This window comes from Tiliqua scincoides, chromosome 15 (assembly GCF_035046505.1).
Source record: "Tiliqua scincoides isolate rTilSci1 chromosome 15, rTilSci1.hap2, whole genome shotgun sequence".
Taxonomy (NCBI): domain Eukaryota; kingdom Metazoa; phylum Chordata; class Lepidosauria; order Squamata; family Scincidae; genus Tiliqua; species Tiliqua scincoides.
Window position 1 is genome coordinate 6,329,486 of NC_089835.1, and position 5,789 is coordinate 6,335,274.

The following is a 5,789-nucleotide window of genomic DNA, read 5'->3' on the forward strand; positions in this document are numbered from 1 at the left end:
TGAGGTCCACTCCTAAGGCCTTCAGATCCCTCTTGCAGATGTCCTTGTATCGCAGCTGTGGTCTACCTGTAGGGCGCTTTCCTTGCACGAGTTCTCCATAGAGGAGATCCTTTGGGATCCGGCCATCATCCATTCTCACGACATGACCAAGCCAACGCAGGCGTCTCTGTTTCAGCAGTGAATACATGCTAGGGATTCCAGCACGTTCCAGGACTGTGTTGTTTGGAACTTTGTCCTGCCAGGTGATGCCGAGGATGCGTCGGAGGCAGCGCATGTGGAAAGCGCTCAGTTTCCTCTCCTGTTGTGAGCAAAGAGTCCATGACTCGCTGCAGTACAGAAGTGTACTCAGGACGCAAGCTCTGTAGACCTGGATCTTGGTATGTTCCGTCAGCTTCTTGTTGGACCAGACTCTCTTTGTGAGTCTGGAAAACGTGGTAGCTGCTTTACCGATGCGCTTGTTTAGCTCGGTATCGAGAGAATGTGTGTCGGAGATCGTTGAGCCAAGGTACACAAAGTCATGGACAACCTCCAGTTCATGCTCAGAGATTGTAATGCAGGGAGGTGAGTCCACATCCTGAACCATGACCTGTGTTTTCTTCAGGCTGATTGTCAGACCAAAATCTTGGCAGGCCTTGCTAAAACGATCCATGAGCTGCTGGAGATCTTTGGCAGAGTGGGTAGTGACAGCTGCATCGTCGGCAAAGAGGAAGTCACGCAGACATTTCAGCTGGACTTTGGATTTTGCTCTCAGTTTGGAGAGGTTGAAGAGCTTTCCGTCTGATCTGGTCCGGAGATAGATGCCTTCTGTTGCAGTTCCAAAGGCCTGCTTCAGCAGGACAGCGAAGAAAATCCCAAACAAGGTTGGTGCAAGAACACAGCCCTGCTTCACTCCGCTTCGGATGTCAAAAGGGTCTGATGTGGAGCCATCGAAGACAACAGTGCCCTTCATGTCCTTGTGGAAAGATCTGATGATGCTGAGGAGCCTGGGTGGACATCCAATCTTGGGGAGAATCTTGAAGAGGCCGTCTCTGCTGACCAGGTCGAAAGCCTTTGTGAGATCTATGAAGGCTATAAAGAGTGGCTGTCGTTGTTCCCTGCATTTCTCCTGCAGTTGTCTAAGGGAGAATACCATATCAGTGGTGGACCTGTTGGCTCGGAATCCACACTGCGATTCTGGATAGACGCTCTCTGCAAGTACCTGGAGCCTCTTTAGTACAACTCGGGCAAACAGCTTTCCTACAACGCTAAGGAGAGAGATGCCGCGGTAGTTGTTGCAGTCACCCCTGTCACCTTTGTTCTTGTACAGCGTGATGATGTTTGCATCCCTCATGTCTTGAGGTACTCCACCTTCTCTCCAGCAGAGACAGAGGATTTCATGCAGCTCAGTGACTATGATCTCTTTGCAGCATTTTAGGACTTCAGCAGGGATGCTGTCTTTTCCAGGTGCCTTGCCAAAGGCAAGGGAGTCCAGGGCCACGTGAAGTTCTTCTAGGGTTGGTTCACTGTCAAGCTCTTCCAGCACAGGCAGGCACTCAATGTTGTTCAGTGCTTCTTCGGTGACTACATTTTCTCTGGAATATAGCTCAGAGTAGTGCTGCACCCAGCGTTCCATCTGCTGCGCCCGATCCTGGATGACCTCGCCTGTGGCAGACTTCAGAGGGGCAATTTTCTTATGTGTTGGACCTAGGGCCTGCTTGATACCATCATACATCCCCTTGATGTTGCCCGTGTCAGCTGCTATCTGTATCTCGGAACAGAGCTGGAGCCAGTAGTCGTTAGCACATCTCCTGGCAGTCTGTTGGACTTTGCTGCGAGCAGTTCGGAGGACCTGCAGGTTGCGCTCACTGGGACAGGCCTTGTATGCTGCTTGAGCTCTCCTCTTTTCCTCAATGACTGGTGTCAACTCCTCAGAGTGGGCTTCAAACCAGTCTGCCGCCTTGTTGGTCTTCTTGCCGAATATGGACAAGGCGGTGTTGTAAACGGTATTCTTGAAATGTTCCCATCTGTTGGATGCGTTTGCGTCGGCCGGGCCTGGAAGAGATTCCTCAAGCGCTTGTGCAAATTCCTCCACTTTTCTCTGATCCCGGGTCTTGCTGGTATCAATGCGAGGTCTTCCTTCCTTTTTCGTGTGATACAGTCGCTTTGTTTGCAGTTTCACTCTGCTGCACACCAGGGAGTGGTCAGTGTCGCAGGCAGCACCATGATAACTGCGTGTGATCTTGATGCTGGGAAGGCTGGAGCGTCTGGTGAGGATCAGGTCGAGCTGGTGCCAGTGCTTTGATCTTGGATGTCTCCAAGAGACTCTATGTTGGGGCTTTGTGTTGAAGAATGTGTTGCTGACACAGAGACCGTGATGACAGCAAAACTCTAGCAGGCGTTGGCCATTTTCGTTCATCCTCCCAGTGCCAAACTGACCTAAGCAAGTGGGCCATGAACTGTTATCAGCACCAACTCTAGCATTGAAATCGCCGAGGATGAACAATGGCTCTTTTACAGGGATTTTCTTGACAGTGGTGGCCAGGTCATCATAGAATTTGTCTTTGGCTTCTGCTGGAGACGACAGAGTCGGTGCATAAGCACTGATGAGAGTGATAGGTCCTGCTGATGACTGGAGCTGCAGGGACAAAATTCTTTCACTTCCCACAGTAGGTGGGATGATGGATTTCAGCAGGGTATTTCTGACCGCAAAGCCAACGCCATGTTCCCTGGTTTCGTTTGGTGGTTTTCCCTGCCAGAAAAATGAGAAATTTCTCTCCTTGACAGATCCGGAATCTGGCAGCCTAGTCTCTTGAAGGGCGACGATGTCCATCTGCAGTCTGCTCAGCTCCATGTCGATGACAGCTGTTTTGCGTGCGTCATCTATTTCTTGCAGGTCATCAGAGAAGCCAGGTGTCATTGTCCTAACATTCCAGGTGCCCAGCTTTAGGGCAGTAGTTTTCTGTTTTCTGTTGCATGGTGCAGAGTTGTCGATCCGCTTGTCGGTTTTCACCCTAAACCCCACGCACCCCATGAGGTTAACGGACCGTGGCGAGGCAACACCTTACTGGCTGGGGACTGCCCAGCTTAAGGCGGGCGGTAGCTGCCCAATGAGATGCAATGATCTCTCCCACCGTCGGAAGCAGCCCCTGGCGTCATGCTCTACGCCAATCGAGCAAAGACTTATAACCGGTAAACTGCTGCTTCCCGTGTTGTGCCGACGCCGTATGGCGAAGTTGGAGTGTCCTCTCCAGTGCGCGAAGCCTGGGTAAAGAAGGTATGGAGGATAGGCTGTTACCCATGCAGCAAATCCCCCCTCTCCACGTCGCTGGAATGGTCCAATGGAAAGGCAGAAGCCAATACGGTTGGTTCCAGCAGCGTCGCAGGAGTTGCCAGAACGTGACTGTGTTCAGCCATGAACTGCCTCAGGGACTCCGGCTCCTGATTTTGCCTCGAGGTTGACTCCTGAAGCCTTTTCCAGAACTGGATGTAGCCACAAGGCAGTGGAGGTTTGAGGTCAGAGTTTCCTTCTCTTAGATGAGCTGCCTTCCTAGGCTGACGAGTCCCATCTACCCGGTGGCTGTTTAGTCGCCTCTTACGACAAGTACAGCCAAACTGAGGGCCTATTCTTAGCCCCCAGCCCCCAGGGGTTTGCACCACTAACACCAAAAAAAAGGGCAGTATTTCAACAGCAAAGCCATAGAAATGAACCTTTGGATTCTTTCTGAAACAAGACTCTTGTAAACATGAGAGGGGGGGGGGCTGGAACACTGACAGTCACCACCAAGAAGGCCATGGATCTGTTGTTGTTGGCATCCTTCAGTCTCGGAAGACTATGGTATCGTGCTCTGAATGGTGGTTCTGGAACAGAGTGTCCTCTCCAGTGCGCGAAGCCTGGGTAAAGCAGGTATGGAGGATAGGCTGTTACCCATGCAGCAAATCCCCCCTCTCCGCGTCGCTGAAATGGTCCAATGGAAAGGCAGAGGCCAATACGGTTGGTTCCAGCGGCATCGCAGGAGTTGCCAGAACGTGACTGTGTTCAGCCATGAACTGCCTCAGGGACTCCGGCTCCGGATTTTGCCTTGAGCATGGATCTAATGGGGGCCCCAAACACATTGGAGGGTCCACCTAGCCAGTTTGTCCCTTGAACCCTCAGTACAGTTAGCCAAGCACCCCATCCGGAAGCAGGCTATACATACACTACAACGGGCCATTGGTATCCATGAAGATCCATTTCCGGAACCCCCATGGATTCCAAATTTCCATGGATCATCAAATCCACAGGGGTGGGGGACGCCGGCAACCTGAAGGGCCTCTCCGAAGCATCCGGGTGGCCTTCTGAGGCTCGGGGAGGCCGTGTGCGACCCCCACACCGCAATACACCTCCAGAACATCCCCAAAAGGCAACCCAGAACCGGTACTTGCCGTTCTGAAGGTACTTATGGTCACATCTGGGAGGTCCATGAGGCCCTCCAGACGTGGCTCAGCACCCGCGTTGAATCAAATCCATGGGTGCCGGACCCACGGATGAGGTGGGCCCACTGTATAGGGTTCTATAGCAAGGTGCCCCAGCATGTGGGTGCTGGCAGAGACTGACCCCCACTCTTGCATCAAGGTGGAGCCGCACGCTTTGTCCTACCACAAGCTTTGCCCCCATGGACCTTCCAAAACCGTACCTGCCCTCCCCCTTACCTGACGCTGCGCCAACCTCTGCGCTCCCCACTCGTCAGTGTTCTAGCCCAGCACTCTCCACCCCTCCACATTTCTGCCCCCCTCTTCCTTTTTCAACCAAGGGAACAGACAGAGGAGCAGTGGAGGCAACAGAGATGACCATCTCCCACCAATCTCCTGCCTGTGGGGACCGACTTAGTTGGCCTCACTCTTGGGCCGGCTGTGGTTTAGGGCCACATTTGTTGTCTCAGGCAAATCTCCATCTGATTCCCACGAAAAGGTGAGCTGTCAGGGCTTCTTGATTGAGCTAACAACAGCTTTATCCCTCTTTATGTGTGCCTAAAGCTCCCACAACAAAGCTCGTTCGTTAGCTGCTAATTAAAGCCCAGGCTCATCCCAGTGGAGGATTGTAACCACAATGGACGCTGATCGGACTGTATAAAAGCCCTGGACATCCTGTAGCCTTCCACCAGCTTCCTCTGACTCTCCTCGTCTCAGCTCCTTTTTCGACAAAGCAGGTAAGTTGTCTCTTGCCGGGGCAGACTTTACTCCTAGAAAATGCTCCATCATCAGGGCCATCACATCAGACTGATGCTCCTGATGTGCTCCTCTGTTAAATGTCTCTCCTGATTTAGGGACTCCAATTATGCTTTCTTGCTTCTAGCGTGGTGCATGGGGGAGTCCAGATTGCACATCAGGGGACATCCACTAAAGAACCAGGGGACATCCACTAAAATTGAGTGTTGGGAGAGTTAGGACAGACAAAAGAAAATATTTCTTTACTCAGTGTGTGGTTGGTCTGTGGAACTCCTTGCCACAGGATATGGTGATGGCGTCTGGCCTGGACGCCTTTAAAAGGGGATTGGACAAGTTTCTGGAGGAAAAATCCATTACGAGGTACAAGCCATGATGTGTATGTGCAACCTCCTGATTTTAGAAATGGGCTCTGTCAGAATGCCAGATGCAAGGGAGGGCACCAGGATGAGGTCTCTTGTTATCTGGTGTGCTCCCTGGGGCATTTGTGGGGCTGCTGTGAGATACAGGAAGCTGGACTAGATGGGCCTATGGCCTGATCCAGTGGGGCAGTTCTTATGTTCTTATGCACATCTAAGGCTGCAATCCTAACCTCCCACTCCTGAGAG